Source organism: Eretmochelys imbricata, chromosome 21, assembly GCF_965152235.1.
Source record: "Eretmochelys imbricata isolate rEreImb1 chromosome 21, rEreImb1.hap1, whole genome shotgun sequence".
Taxonomy (NCBI): Eukaryota; Metazoa; Chordata; order Testudines; family Cheloniidae; genus Eretmochelys; species Eretmochelys imbricata.
The window spans coordinates 11,763,086-11,778,525 of record NC_135592.1 but is presented as its reverse complement, the minus strand read 5'-3'; positions in this window follow the sequence as shown (position 1 = coordinate 11,778,525).

Genomic DNA, 15,440 nt, shown 5'->3' with positions numbered 1-15,440 from the left:
GACGGGGCCAGGGGGTGAAGTGAGTTGCCCAAGAAGGTCACGCAGGCCTTTGTGGCAAAGATGGAATCAGAGCCCAGGAGCCTTATTTCCAGGCAGTGCCTTGGGGTAGATGAGATGTGCGCTCCCTCTTCTGAACCAGATCTATACCCCAAATGGGCTCTGAGTGGGCCCCGTCAAGTCGGCCGTTTGTGTGTGAGAGAGAGACAAAGAAGGGAGTTGGAGGGAAGATCTCTTTGCGGGGGCTCCTGCTCCCTGTCCTTCAGGAACGTCCCATCAGCCCAGCCATGGCAGCTGGCAAAGAGTCAGAGGGGAGATAGCACACCAGCTGTTCCCAACTCCCTTCCTATCAATGTGCTGTATGGTAGCTCCCTCGCAATGAGAATTGTAACCCTTTGCCCCTGGATAGCATCGCCCATCTGATGAGCTTTATCCCGCTCGCACGAGGTAGGTCAGCATCAGCCCTGTTCATACTGGGGAAACTGAGGCACCAAGGGGCAGTGAGTTGCCCAAGGTCAAATGACGGGGTCCTTCCCACTCTTCCACTAGAACCCTGGCGTCCTGACTCCCAGCCAGGTCCTTGGGGCATGTGGCTGGCCCTGGTGACTCGAACAGGCTGCTGCTTGCTAACAGCTATGGGAACTCTGCCAGCAGTGGGGGGGTCTGTGCTCTTGGTGCTGAGTGCCTGGGGTCCGATCCCTGCAGCTGCCTGTTGTACTGATATGTACCACCATTCACGAGAAGAGATCGGTGGGTGAACCGGAGCTGGAGAGCTTGTGGCTGCAGTCATAGGGACGGTCGGTGTGTGTGACCCCGCTGATGGGTCAGAGCATGAGTTGGCTTCACTGCGTGTTTGCAGTCAAGGCTCTCTGGGGGCACGGGGAGCAGGCGTAAACCACTGTCAAGTAAACGCTGAGCTCCATTCTGCACTCACGGAAACTGTCAAGAGCTTCTCAAAGGATCCCTAAGTAGAGGCAATTGGCTATTGATACGTTGTTCCAATACTGAACTCCATAAAACACTGCCGTCTTTAGGAACTTGGCTTTAAGCTGCGTAAAGCCTGGCTGGCTGCAGAATTTCGGGCTGCAAAAAGCACCAGGCCTTCTTTGTGAATGGGATTTGGGGAGGGGAAAAGGGGAGCTGGTGCCCAACTCTGGACTAGGATCAGCCACAGACCAGGTGAGTGCCAAGTCAGGGAGCGGGGCTGTTAACATTTGCCTGTACGTCTCTCGTCCCCGGGCTTATTAGTGGTGCGTGCTTGCTGTATCCAGGAGTAATTAAAGGGTTTGGTAGCAGAGGAGGCTAATCTGACCTAGAACAAGTTAGAAAAAACAATAGCCCAGGAGTTGCTAGCTGGGCCCGATCCTGCTCATGCTGGGGCCAACGGGAACCTTGCTGCGGATTCCAGTGGGAACCAAATTGAGCCTAGAATCCCTTGTGAAGAGTTGGGCTATGCACTCAAAGAGCACGGGTATCAAGCGCTGCTTCTCAGGAGAGGCTGCTGACTGGGTTTTAGGCGTCTTTGGACATCTCCCACCCTCCCAGTCCTAGAGCAATCTGCACCGTGGAAGCTGCCAGCCACTCACCCTGCAGCTCTGCAGGGGAAGATCATTCCCCACTGCTGGCACATTCCTGTGGTCACAGAGTCCTAGCCGGGGCCACGGGATAATACAGCAAACACAGCAGCTGGCCTCGAGGAGGGGCAAGCGGGCAGAGGGAGTGTGTGCGTGGAGCAGCTGATGGCAGATGGAGCTGCTCGAGGAAATGGATTTCTCTGCAGAATGAAGGTCTGTGCTCTCCAGGTGTCTGTTTCTGGCCTCTGAGCGGCCCTGGCCCCACGGTGCTCGAGGCCGGAGGCAGAGATGATTGTGTCACCATAAGACATTTAGGTGTTTCATCGTGACTTTGCAGCCGGCAGTGTTGTCTAGCCCAGTGGTTACAGCAAAGGACTGGGGTCTCCTTGGTTCTAGTCCCAACTCTGCCTGTGAGAGCGTGGGTTAATTTGCTGGCTGTTGCACCAAAGAATATGCTTCTGCCATGAAACTCCAGTCCCTGCAGGGCTTTAACTTTTTTCCTTCAGTCACAGTCCTTCCGCTGACCTGGCGTCTTCTGCAGGAGCCTGCTGACACCCTGCAGCTCTCAGTCACTCATGTTCTATCACGGTAGAACCACCCTGTTGGTCTCCTGTTTCTGGGCTCCCATTGTCTGAGCTGGGCAGGTTCTTTTATATGCTCAGTACACCGACATTGCAAATTAAGGTGTAACTGTGGCACGGGAATCAGTAACAATAGTAGTGAAGATGTGGTGGCGTAGACTTCAACGCAGACTGGCTGCCTCGTACAAGCCTGCCGGGGGCCCTGGTTGTGTATTCAAGTTGCTAAGCACATCGGTCCACACCGCTTCTTCCCACCTATTACTGTCCCTCCAGCCTCACCCCTCCAGCCATCCCTCAGCCCTGGGTGCATGCACCAGCCCCCTGCTTTTCCCGTCACCCTGCTCTTCGCCTCTTGCTCCTCACCCAATGCTTCAAGCTCTTCGCTCCCCTTCCCATCCTTCATCACGTCTCGCTGAGCCTTTCCCAGGCCTCCCAGCCCATCTCAGTCACCCCCATATTTCATTATCCCCCCACATGCGTGGAGGACACAGGTCCATGCTTATTCCTCTGCTCAGATCCATCTGCAATTTGAAACCTCAGACTGCAGTGTTGGGTGACTCCTCTGACCTCTGTCTGCCACAGCTCTTTCCAGCCCAGACGCATCACGAACCCATTAAATGTCCCACTGGCTCCTTGCTTCCGCCGAGGGCAAACGGGGAAGTCTTGCACGGCTCCCACCCTGCAAGCTCCCAGCAGGTCCCTCAGTGAGTGAGCAAACCCGCCCTTGAGGCCAGAGCTTGCCCCGAGCAATGTCCTCCAGCCCCTGGAAAGAAAACTGCCTATGGATCCTGCTACCCCAAAGAGCAAACTCCCTGTTTCTCCATGCAAACCCAGGAAGGTAAACACTGCGTACAGGCCTCCTCCCATGTCTTTACCTCTGGGGAGAAAAAAAACTAAACACAAGGAATAATTTCCTTCCCACACTGGTGCTCTCACTCACTAGTGGAAACACAGGGAAAAGCTCGGCATGCATGAAATACTGCTAAGGAAATGGTCAGCTGCATTCTGCACTGGGGGAAACGTGTAAGGGGCTTTCAGTGGAGGTAACGGGCTATTAACACATTTTCCCCCAGTACTGAACTCCATAAAATACTCCACAGCATCTTATATTTTGAAACTTCTTTGACAGCTCCAGGCCCAAGCCCAATCACCTGCCATGCTGACAGCCACAGAGCCAAGAACAAAGCCATGAAACTTCGTGCCTGGGGGTCTTACGGCTGGTTCTAAAGAACCAGGACGAGGCTGAAATGGCTGCCCCAGGTCAGCTCCATTTCTGCTCTGCCTTAGGCATGAGTACTTGAAAGCTCTACAATTGTGTTACCGCTGTTCCCTGTGCTGAGACATGCCCAGATGAGGCAATAAGCTCGGGTCGCCCCTTGTGGACCGTGAATGGGGACTACATAATGGCTACTTTGTGTCCTAGTTTCTCGCCACGCTGGTGCGACCCTGCTCCCGCAGCCTTGCTGGGACCCCGGGGAGCTTGCTGTGCCCTGCCACCCATATCCAGAGCCTGGGAGCAGGAATGCAAGTCTAGCCTAGAAGGGTCATTTCCTGCATTCAAGAACGGCAGATAAAAGGCTTCCCTCCGCTGAGGTGGACAAGGGTGGATGAGAACAGGAGTGGTGGGCAAGAGGCTGCTGCCACATGGTTATCTGGTCCAGTTGGATGAGCACACAGCAGAGATTCTCAACTTATGGGCCGCATATGCAGCTCTCTGTGTGTTATGTGGGCCGCATCCACACAATATATATTCTACCTGTATGGCCCTGAGGATGTCACATGGGCCACAGCTGTGTGCTGATTGGGCCGCAAGCAGCCAGTGGGCCATGGGTTGAGAACCACTGGCACATAGGAACTGCCAGCCTGGATCAGAGCCAGGGTCCATCTAGTCCAGTGTCTTGTCTCTTACAGTGGTCAGCACCAGGTGCTTCAGAGCAAGGTGCAAGACCCCCACAGTAGACAGATGTGGGATCATTTGCCCCCCTACATTAGGTGTCCTCTTGATTCATTGGTTCTGAATTTGCCACCTTTCAATTTAATTGAATGTCCTCTTGTTCTTGGGTTATGGGCCTGGGAACTGCTGTTCTCCATCTACCTTTTATCACATCCCCACTCATTCATTTCCTTTCTAAGGTGCACAATCCCAGCCTTCGCTGGGCGGGTCTGTGGTCAGCATGCCGGGGTTCTACACCCAGCTCTGCTCTGTGTGTCTCTGGCCAAGTCCCTTTCTCTTCTCCCCCAGTTTCTCTGCCTGTGAAATGAGGCTATGTGCTTTCTACATGACAGGCGTGTTGTGAGGTTTAGTTCACCTCTGTACAGTGCTTTGATCCTCTAAGACGTCCATCATTGCAGCGGCGCAGTTATGTCTAATAACTCCGGGAGAAGGCAAGTTCCCAACACCCTCTCTCTTCCCAGCCGACTTCTCCTGAATTGCCACGAACGCTAAATTTGTTTCCATGGGCTATTCTAGGCTGGATACGTTCCTATAGCACGCTCCCCACAGTAGTATCTGCACTCATTCCAACAGTGCATCAGACAATGCGACCACACCTCTGTCATGTGTTGTTTGTTCTCTCAGCCTCTCCCCAGAGGCAGAATTGTGTGCAGTAGAGTGCCGGGTTTTGGTAGGTTTTTAATGAATATGCCCATTGCTGGGTGTTTATGTTGGAGGAGGCAGGTCAAAGCAGCGTACCTTGCACTTGGAGTGGAAAGTGGTGAGGTCTGTGATGGTCCTTCGTTCTGGGGGGAGTTAATTCCACAGTCTCAGACCAGCCCCCGGAGAAAGTTCTGTCTCCCCCACAGAAGAGCTTTGATCTTACTGATGAGAGTTTCATTGTGCTGGAGGAGCCAAGCTGTTGACCACGGCCTTTGTCCTGGAGCTTTACATGCTTTTTTCAATATCCTGGGCCCAGGCCATGAAGCCCTTTGAAGATAAGGACCGAGACCTTGAACATGATTTGGAATTCTATGGGAAGCCAGCGTCCGGAGTGGAGGACGGGTGTGATCTGCTCACAGCCTGTGTGGCTGAGGACATTCTGTACTAGCTGGAGTTTCCTATGAAAGCATCAGCTCTTGCCCACGTATATCACAGTGCTGCAATCCAGCAGAGAGGTGATGAAGGCCTGAATAACTGAGGCCAGGTCTTTGTCCACCCAGATGAGATGCAGTCTCCTAGTCAAGTGCAGATGGTAGAAAGTGTTACTCATGGAGACTGCTATGAGAGAGCTCAGCATCAGCGAGAAATCCAAGAGCTCGCCTTGAATACAGACTGCACTGACCAGTTGTGGGTTTGCATCAACGAAGATGCTTGCACAGTGGCTGCAAAGCTCTTCAAAATTCTTTCCTCTGCCCACCAGCATCACCTCCATCTTGCTTGGATTCAGCTTCCGCCAGCTGTTCTTCAGCCATCAGCTGATCTCCTCCGAGCACTGGGCCCTCTAGGTGGTAATGGTGCAGTCGTATGTAGTGAAGGATAGGTAGAACTGGGAATTATCTGTATGTTGCTGGCACTTGGATCCATATTTCCTGACCGGGTCACCTTGTGCTTGCATGTAGATGATGAAAAGGCCCAGAGGGAGAACTGATCCTTGTTGTTCTCTACAGGAGAGGGGTCTAGTAGTGGACGTGCAGTTTCCCATCTCTAATCACTGGGTACGTCCCTTCAGGAAGAAATCAATTTAGCTCTCAGGCAAGACAGCAGAATCTCCTGGTCAACAGCATTAAATGGTGCAGAGAGGTCCAGGAGGATGAGCGTTGATGTCTCTCCTCTATACATTGACAGGAGATCATCCATTAGTGAGACCAAGGTGATTTCGGTTCTGTGTCCTGGCTTGAATCCAGACTGAAGTGGGTCTAAAACACAGGTGCTGGAACTAGGGGTGCTGCCGCGCCCCCGACTTGAAGTGGTTTCCCTCATATCCAGGATTTACAATTTGGTTCAATGGCTCTCAGCACCCCCACTATACAGATCGTTCCAGCGCCCCTGCTCTAAAACGCTAGCTTCGGTTAGATGGGCTTGTAGTCAAAGAGTAAAGGGTGTCTGAGAACTGGAACGTTGCCTCCATCTGAACTGCCGACTGTTACTGTGTACTCCATGTATCTTCTGGGAGTATGTCAAGGAGGCTGATAAAGAATATTTGGCCTTCTACCTCATCTCTCATCCAAGGACCTTGAAATGCTTTGCAGCGGCTAGTGGATCAAGTGAACACAAGCGCCAAGGAGGGGCAGAGGGAGGAATTATGAGAACAGGGTGAATAAGCTGCCAAGATTATTCATTCTTATTATTATCTTACGATTCGCTCATTTGGGTTGTGTTTGCTTTCTACGGACGTTCAAGTGACTGAGTTTCACTCACAGCAATGCGCAGAAAGAAACATTTCAAAGAGGTGTGTGCAAGTATTTGGGCTGGGTGAGTGTGTGGGCCAGGTCCGCCTCTCTGCCAATCCGCAGAGGATAGGAGTCTGTTACAGCCCCTGCTAGGGCAGTGGCCTCTTTTGCTCCAGGTGCTTTCAGCTCTGGAGGTCCCCAAGTTCAGTCCTCGGTGTGTTGGCCAAGACAGCAGCAGTCACATAAGTACCTAGCCCAGTGTGGGGGAGAGGGGCATGTTACAAGTCCCCCTCTGCCCTGTAACACACACTCACCAGTGGATTACACTTGCATCCTCACCCACCGGGCAAATGGGAACACCCTCATGGGGCTCATCTGCCCAGTTGTAACTGACGTAATCCAGTGCTTTATTTGTGCCAGGGCTGAGCTTGGAAATTCATAGCCCCGGCACCTCTGGGCTTGCCACGTCAGCTATGAAAGTGAAAAAAAAATTTTTTTTGCTGGAGCCCTGGCACCTCTTTCATTGCAAAGTAAGCGCTGAAGTCATCCAACGTTGAATTCAGAGTTAATGCAGTGTTCAGGATCACCAGCCGCAACAGAAATTTTCTGATGAACTGGATGGACTCAGGGTCTCCAGCAAAAAAAAGATTCCTAATGAATGGTTTGCTCTGGTCTAGGAATTAGCGTGACAGGTAGGAGGCAGTGTAAGTAAAAACGAATGGGATGGAATTCGCCTGGGGAAAACCTGGACACTTCCTGACAGTTTGATCTATTGGACCATGGAACATTCTCCGAGGGAAGAAATGGAATCAACATTGCTTGGCATTTTTAGCACTAAATTGAACAAAATGCTGGCAAACCACCATGCACTGCCAGGGACAAGGACTGAGGGTCGTGTGTGTGTGTGTGTGGGGGGATCCTGTACTGTTTGATTGCAAGACTTTTCCTCTGATTTTGGAGGAGAAACTTAGGCATGATGAGGTGCCAGAGCTGGGCATACGGAACCCAGGAGTCCTGAATATTGCGTGCACCTTGCGCCTAGTCCCATTTCCACGAGACCAGCAGGCTCATGCGACTGTGCAGAACAGAGAGCCCTGGGAGATGGATTTGGCTTTTCACTGCAGCCCCAAGCGCTCTGCTCCGAAGCCCTCAGCCTCTCTCTCTGTCAGGTTTGTGGCTGACCGCAAGCCTGCAGGAGTGGTTTATCTAGAGACAGAGCACACCCACTTCCCCGGCTGCTGAGTCAGGCTGTTCCCTTTGCTTGCCTCGCAGCTCGGGTACATTGTGTCCCAGCTCTGCTACGCTGGCACCTGGCCCAGCTCACATCAGCTTCTCACTCTTGTTTGTGTTCTCATCTTGCACTGAGGGCTGGTTTGCAGCTCAGCAACCCTCCCCTGCCCACCCCTCTCCTTGGCTCCAAAGGGATAGGGAGAGGAGGAGTGAGTGGGCGGGTTAGCAGGGGCACCTCTGACACGGTGGGCTTGGGGGGGGGGGCTGAAGAAGTGGCTCAAAAATGAATGGCCAGTTTCATAAGAGATTAACCGGGGTCATCTGTACACCGAGTACATATTATTGTAGCTCCCCCCCACCCCCCCCCCCGCGTCTCCTATGAGGCTAGCCAGCCAAATAACGAGACCCAGTATGTAGATATGACATGCAAGTTCGTAATTGTCTCAAGGGAGACGTATATCTGTTACACACTCAAGATATTAGTCAGTCGAATGCAAATGCTTCCCAAGGACCCCAGGTCATATAAAGATCTCTGCTCCTTTTGCATCACCCTGTGTCATTTCCCAGAGCGCCTGAATGAGGGGATTTGGCCCTTAGCCCTTGACCGGGTAGCTCGCTTCACTAGCCATTCAAATGTTGTTCTAACACTCCAGGTGCTGTTGTGTAAAATGTCACAGAATGATCCAACCCGCTCACAATAACTAAGGGCTTCGAGTGCAGACAGAGCGTGGCTCCGGAGACAGGAGCAGACGCAGCCTTTGGATGTAGTTAGCTGCGGTGGGTCTGTCGGGGTGCTCTGAAAAGTCTGGGGCAGCCCCATGGCTGTGTTAGCAACCTTGGTCATGGCAATAACCCAGGTGGCTTGATGGAGAAATTCCACCACTCTTACAGAACACCTTGAAGTCCCAGCAGAGAGCAGGGCCCCTTGTGCTAGGTGCTGTCCATATCCTTAGGAGACAGTTCCTATGCCACAGCCCAGTCTGCTCAGTGTGGCAGTGTGAGGGTTAGTTGCCCCCTTGCCCCTGCTCAAGTGTTTGGGCTGGGGGGCCTGCCCCGCAGCAGGAACCCAGGGAGCCCCCCCCTTCTCTCCCTAACTGTTGCTGCACAGAAATGGGGTTTCACTTCTGCAGAAACTTGAAGCCATAAGTTATGGGGCAGGAGCTGCACAGCCAGCTGTTCCCCAGGGCCCAGCCCCATTTACAGTCTAACTAGACATGACGGAGAAAGAAAGCATTTCCCGCATTTTACAGATGGGGAAACTGAGGCACGAGAGAGGTCAAGGACCCGATTTTCAAATAAGCTCAGCACACTGGATGCTGAGCACTTGGAAATGTGCCCTGAACACTTCTGAAAACCTGGTCTCACAGGACTTGCCCAAGGTCACACAAAGTCAGTGGTAGAGATTGGACTTAAATCCAGATCTCCTGAGTCAAAACCCAGTGCCTTCCTCATAAGGCCAAATTCCCTCTTAGAGGCTCTATTGACTCCAGAGTGCAGCTGGATGTATTTGGAAAATCATATTTATTCTCCAAGCTCTGTCTCTTAGATAGGATTGGATAGAAAAGCTCTGACTCAAAACTATAGAGACACTCAGAGACCAACGCAGAATGTCAGGTTTCAGAGTAACAGCCGTGTTAGTCTGTATTCGCAAAAAGAAAAGGAGGACTTGTGGCACCTTAGAGACTAACCAATTTATTTGAGCTGTAGCTCACGAAAGCTCATGCTCAAATAAATTGGTTAGTCTCTAAGGTGCCACAAGTCCTCCTTTTCTTTATTCTTAGCTGTGAATTCCCTGACTGTCTTGGTTTAAAAAAAAAAATCTTGGCATTATTTTTAACACTGGTTTTGGTGAATACCTAGCTGCGAATGGTGCTGTGTGCGCCCTCTTCACGTGAGGTAGGGTTAATTGTTCTGGGTCAACAATTTGTAAAATTGGAAGCTGAGGACCGAATGGGCTTCGTGACTGAATGTGAAGTGCTTTAAAATCCTTGTCTACCCAGTACTGTGCATGCCCGATTCTGCGTGGTCGTTAGCCCTGTCTGCTCCTCTTGAACCCAACGAGGTGTAGCGAGTTTGCAGGACCTGGCCCTAGCCTGGAAACACTTAAGCATGTGTTTAACGTTAGTCGCATGAGTAGTCCAATTAACTTCCACGTACCTGCCGTTACAGGGCCTAAATCGCAAGCCACGTGAGCCATGGGGCCAAGTTAGCATCAAGTGGCTGGGATGTGGCTAGCTTGGAAGAGTGTGAACAGGACATTGTGCCACCCATGATGTGCCGGGAATCTTTTTGCCTCATCCCAGGGCATAGCCAGTACCTGCACCACAACCGTGCCCAACCACCAGCTGCATCTTGCCACGGCAGACTCCGTTGTGGCCAAGCGTACCGAGCAAAATTGAACTGGGGAGGAGGAGGCAGGCGAGCAGTGTGCGGAAAGGAGTTTTCCCAGCTGCCAGAGCTGCTCTAAAGGAGGGTGCTGCGACTCGCCAGCCAGCCAGCACTCTGAGTTCTACTGTTTCTGGGTGCTGCCCTATCATCTCACTGCAGCTATCAGCAGGAAACTTCCCCCCCCCCCCCCGTCTCCCTCCCCTCCAATTCCCAAGTCACGACCTGGGAGGAGGTTGGTACAGTTTGTTACGCTCAGGCCGGAATGTACTTTGTGTTACAAATGGCCTCAGGCCAGGACTCAGAAGCCGGACTTTATTTATACTTCCCTGCTCCAGGCTCAGCTACATCCTGCTGTCAGTTACTTCTGCTTTTATCTGCGAGGGGGATGATCTGGTCTTAAAAAGCCATTCATACTATTTAATGCATGGAAATAGATTTGTACCCTGCCTGTCTGCTCTCCAGGCTGCTAACTCGCAATTAATTTACAGACTTGTAAATTTTTTACAAGCCCATTTTTAAAATAGAGCAAGATAATATTTTGCCCTTTCATGTGGTGGAAGTTGTTAGAGAAGAAGCACTTTCTAGTGAGTAAAAAATATGAGTGAGATCAACCTCCTAGTTCTGTTAGCGACTCTGTATAATCCTGACCAAGTCTCGTAACCAGTTTGTGCCTCAGTTTCCCACTGAGTACAGTGAGGCCTACCTCACAGGGAGAGTGTGTGTGCAAATCATTGCACTGAGAGCCTCAGATGGAAAGCACTAGGGGAATGGCAAAATAGCTTCTTGATTCTAGATTTAGGGGACTTCTTTGAAGGACTTCTTTGATAGAAATAGACAGGATCCTAAACCAGAAGTTTATGGATCCAGAACACCTTTGTAAATCTTTATCCTGTGTTCACTGACGTCAGCAGGAGCAGAACCCTCCTGTAAACAATCGCAACTCACACCTCATTTTCCCAACTGCAAGGTAGGTCATGTTATTTATTTGGAGACCTAAAAACTGCACTACGGAATCTATGGAACATTCAGATAACAAGGTTCGACCGAGTGTGAGTGCCCTCCCCATGGGGACCGGAGTTATTGGCCTCTTCTCACACCTGAAATATCATCACCAGAAATGTGAATCAGCAAAAAGAAATGAGAATATTGTACCCAGTCCGTGGGTAGCTAGGAGTTCGCAGTCAGCACTGCCTCAGGGAGTATAGCCTTGGCCTGTGAATGGAAATAGACCTCTGGCCTCTTGCTTCAAAAACACAGGCTGTAGTCACTTGAACTCAAAGGAAAATATCAGTTTGCTGGTAGTACCCTCGTGCCTAGGACACAATTGAGCAGCTGTGATCCGATCCAGCAGAGGGCAGTGGCAGACAGATGCACATTTACCAATGTGCTATATGCCATCATGTGCCAGCAATGCCCCTCTGCCATGTACATTGGCCAAACCGGACAGTCTCTACGCAAAAGAATAAATGGACACAAATCTGACATCAGGAATCATAACATTCAAAAACTGGGAGGAGAAGTCTTCAATCACTCTGGCCACTCCGTAACAGACTTAAAGGTGGCAATTTTGCAACAGAAAACCTTCAAAAACAGACTCCAACGAGAAACTGCTGAGCTTGAATTAAGATGCAAACTAGATACCATTAACTCGGGTTTGAATAGAGGCTGGGAGTGGCTGGGTCATTACACATATTCAATCTATTTCCCCATGTTAAGTATCCTCACACTTTCTTGTCAACTGTCTAAATGGGCCATCTTGATTATCACTACAAAAGTTTTTTTCTCCTGCTGATAATAGCTCATCTTAATTAATTAGCCTCTTACTCCATCTTTTCATGTTCTCTGTATATGTATATATATATATATATATTCTTACTATATGTTCCAGTCTATGCATCCGATGAAGTGGGCTGTAGACCACGAAAGCTTATGCTCAGATAAATTGGTTAGTCTCCAAGGTGCCACACGGGCTCCTCATTCTTTTTGCAGATACTCACTGACGCTGGTGTCAGTGGAGATTTTGGGGAGGGAGATGCGGGGACGCTCTTCGCACCTGAGCCTATGCTGCTCACCACTTTCATGCAGTGACTACAAGTGTTTCTCACCTTGAATAAAGCCGTTGCCAACTGGATATTAAACACCCTGATCCTGCACTGCTTACACCCTCAAACTCCCATGGAAATCGGGCGCACGAGAGAGAGAGAGGCAGGGGGTGGAGAAATCTTGGAAGCAGACAGACTGCAGGATGCACCACCAGCTCTTGCAGAGCTTGTATTTCTAAGCTTTGTCTAAGCTAGCACATTCTGTACCCTTACTGACAACAGCTAAGTATGAGCGTGAATGGGGCTGCACCATTTTAGGTAGTCTCAAGACAAGCTGCTCCAAACAGGCGGTCTTGACATGGCATTGAAAATGGTTTAAGTGCTTGGATAGACAAGGATAAAACCCTTGTCATCACGGGTGCAGCCTCGCCCGTGGCTGGCAGCTAGTACAGAATGTGCTTTGCGGTAGGCAGGCTATTGTGTAATACAGAGACCGATCTAGCAGTAAACACTGCATAGTCCCGCTGGGTTAGACCCAGGTTCACGCGAGCAATGGCAGGCAGCGCTGCCACCGAATGGCCATGCCCACGGTTGACCTCCACATGTCAAGGATTCTTGTGCAACCAGATCACTTCCCCCCTCTTCAGGTTAAAACTTGGCACAGTGCAATGGCAGCCTTGGAACAAATATATTTAGAAAACGTCAGAAGAAAAAAGAAGGAGGAAAGGGAATTGGTGTGTATGAATGAGGCAACCGCTTGTACAGGCTGTGCAATCGACACCTCCTCTACCAGCGGAAAGCAATCCAATGCTAGAGTTAAGTTCAAAAGGCACCCGGCGTATCCTTACATGGGAAGTGGATGGCACCTCCAGAAACAGGCCAGCTCATTTGCAATGCAGCTTCTCAAATATGTAACAATACACACGTCATGGGATGCATGAGAACTGGCTGCCAAATCCTCAGTTATTTGGCACTTCCAAATTGGATGATCACAACATCAGCTTACTTACTTTGCTGTTTTAACCTGGTTCTTATTTTGGGGCTCAAAGCAGCCACCTTCCGAGGCACCAGTGCAAAGAGCTGAACCCCCCTGACAGTGTCGCCGATCAAATTCAAGGCATTTTTGGGGTTCCTTTTCCCCTTTCCCCCTCCGGTAAGCGAATACTGAGGAATGGAAACCTTGCCTGGTAAACATGACTGAAAACTTACCAACTTAACAGCGCAGGGTGAGGGGGAAACCAAAAGGAAGCCTATTTGTTTTTAATCTAAAATGTGCTGGAGGGATTTGCTGATGTGGCTTTTAGATTTAAAGCAGCATAGCAGGGCCTTCTTTTTCTCCTCCATCTCAAGTGGTTAAGGCAGATAACACAGTCTATTTTTAGAATGAGACACAGATGAATAAAAATATCCCTTGTACCTCCACTCTCACGTCATATCAGATGCTGCTGAGATTCTCAATGCCACAAAGACAAAAAAGCGACAGGATCATGTCTATGTCGAAAGGGAGAGAGAGGTCTTATAAATGGGGGTTGGTTCTGCTGTATTAATTCTTGCAACAAACTGATCTGGCTAACCCTGAGCTTGTCCTCAAAGGCCTCTCCCACACACACACACTGGAGCCAAGGTAATGAGCTTGGAGTCAACCTAGACAGCTCTGCCTCATGCAATCAGGTAGTACATCAAGACCAGCTGTCCCATTTAGGCAGAACAGCCAGTCCCTATGGTAGCAAAGTATTGGGAGATTATTTATGGTGTCATAGCTTGGGAGGAACAGAGATTTTCTCTAGAGGTGATGCTGTAGTTCATGGTAGAGGGTGATATTGAGCTGTTGTTAGCATGAAGGACCAACCTGGCTGCACCACACGCACCCGCAGGAAAACTCTTCGAGAGGTGAAATTTGTGGAATTCCCACCCCACCTCATAGGGCTGGCGTTAAGCATTCACGATAGGGACAGATTTTCAAAGCAGCTCAGCATCCAACGTGTTGAGCTCTTCTGACAATCTCTCCCATGCTGTCTAAAGGATGGAGGGGAGCCAGTTTCACCTAACAAAGCCATTGCCCTGAGATCTATAGGATTTCCCTGCAGACTCGGTGTAACAATGGAAGACTGGGAGCAACTCCATGAAAAGGCCAACCTTTCAGCATTACTACCCTGGCTTCCCCGTCCCACCTCATGCAGCTCATTTCTGAGATGATCTAATCCCCCTTCTTGCACCTGGGCCAAGACCCCTACCAAGTGGCTTTGGAGCAGGAAGTTTTAACACCGTTGGGGTCAGAACTAATTCCCACAGAGACTTCCTGGGGGCGCTGCGCTCTCTGATGCTGATTAGCTGTGTTCCTCTCCCCTTCCTGCCCCCTTTGCTTGACAGAGCCCTGACCACTTGATATTCACATTCAGGGCTTGCGTGGACTTAGGATGGGGGTTAGGGTGGGGTGGCCGTTGTTACTCCTCTCTTTCCTTACACGCTTGCCAGATGCCTTTGGCTGATCTTTGCGCATGTTTCACCTGAGTTGGTCCCTATATTTCTAAAAGCTTTGCCGGAGTCCCAAAGCCACAGCACAGAGATGCACAGTGTATAAATGGAGGCACTCCTTAACACGGGCCGAGTTTGGCACGTACTGTCCAGAAAACTCGAACATGTGTACTGTGCATGGAATAGAGGGGAGTAAATATTACTTGTTTAGGGTCCAAGGTTACTAACGGGGCCTAGACTCATGACAAGGGAGCAGGTCCCGGCTGCACTCTTTCTAGATACAACATACTGCGCATCATTTCCTGCTATACGTGCTTTCTGTTCCACACATGGTACCAGTCAGCTTGGGCACCTCATGGGCCAGCTGGTAGGGGCTGAAAGTTGTGCCACCCTGGCTAGTAAGGTTAACAACGTTAGGCTCTGTCAGGCCAGCAGAGGAAGCAGCTTTCAGTGATAGAGGTTCTTCCCCTTCCTCCCCCTGTTCCAGATTCCCAGCCCCAGGCCCTAACCATGCATAGGGATGATGGTTAACTTGAGCAGGCAAGCTGATGAACTGCAATGGCGACTCACAATGGAAGAGGTGTAGCTGTGACCCGAGCCAGTACGGGGGTACTGACATCAGATGGAGGATGAGCTGGTAAAATTGATGTTACTGCACGAGTTGTTTTGCTCTGCTCTGTGCAAAGAACCACCACATCTCCTACACACCATCACTACGAAGCTCTGAACAGCATCCTTATTAATAATAAATAATGCTATGCCATGGCTAGAACTACCTTATCCCCTCCCCCCCCCCCCCGCCCCACGCCATCTATTGCCAGAGCATC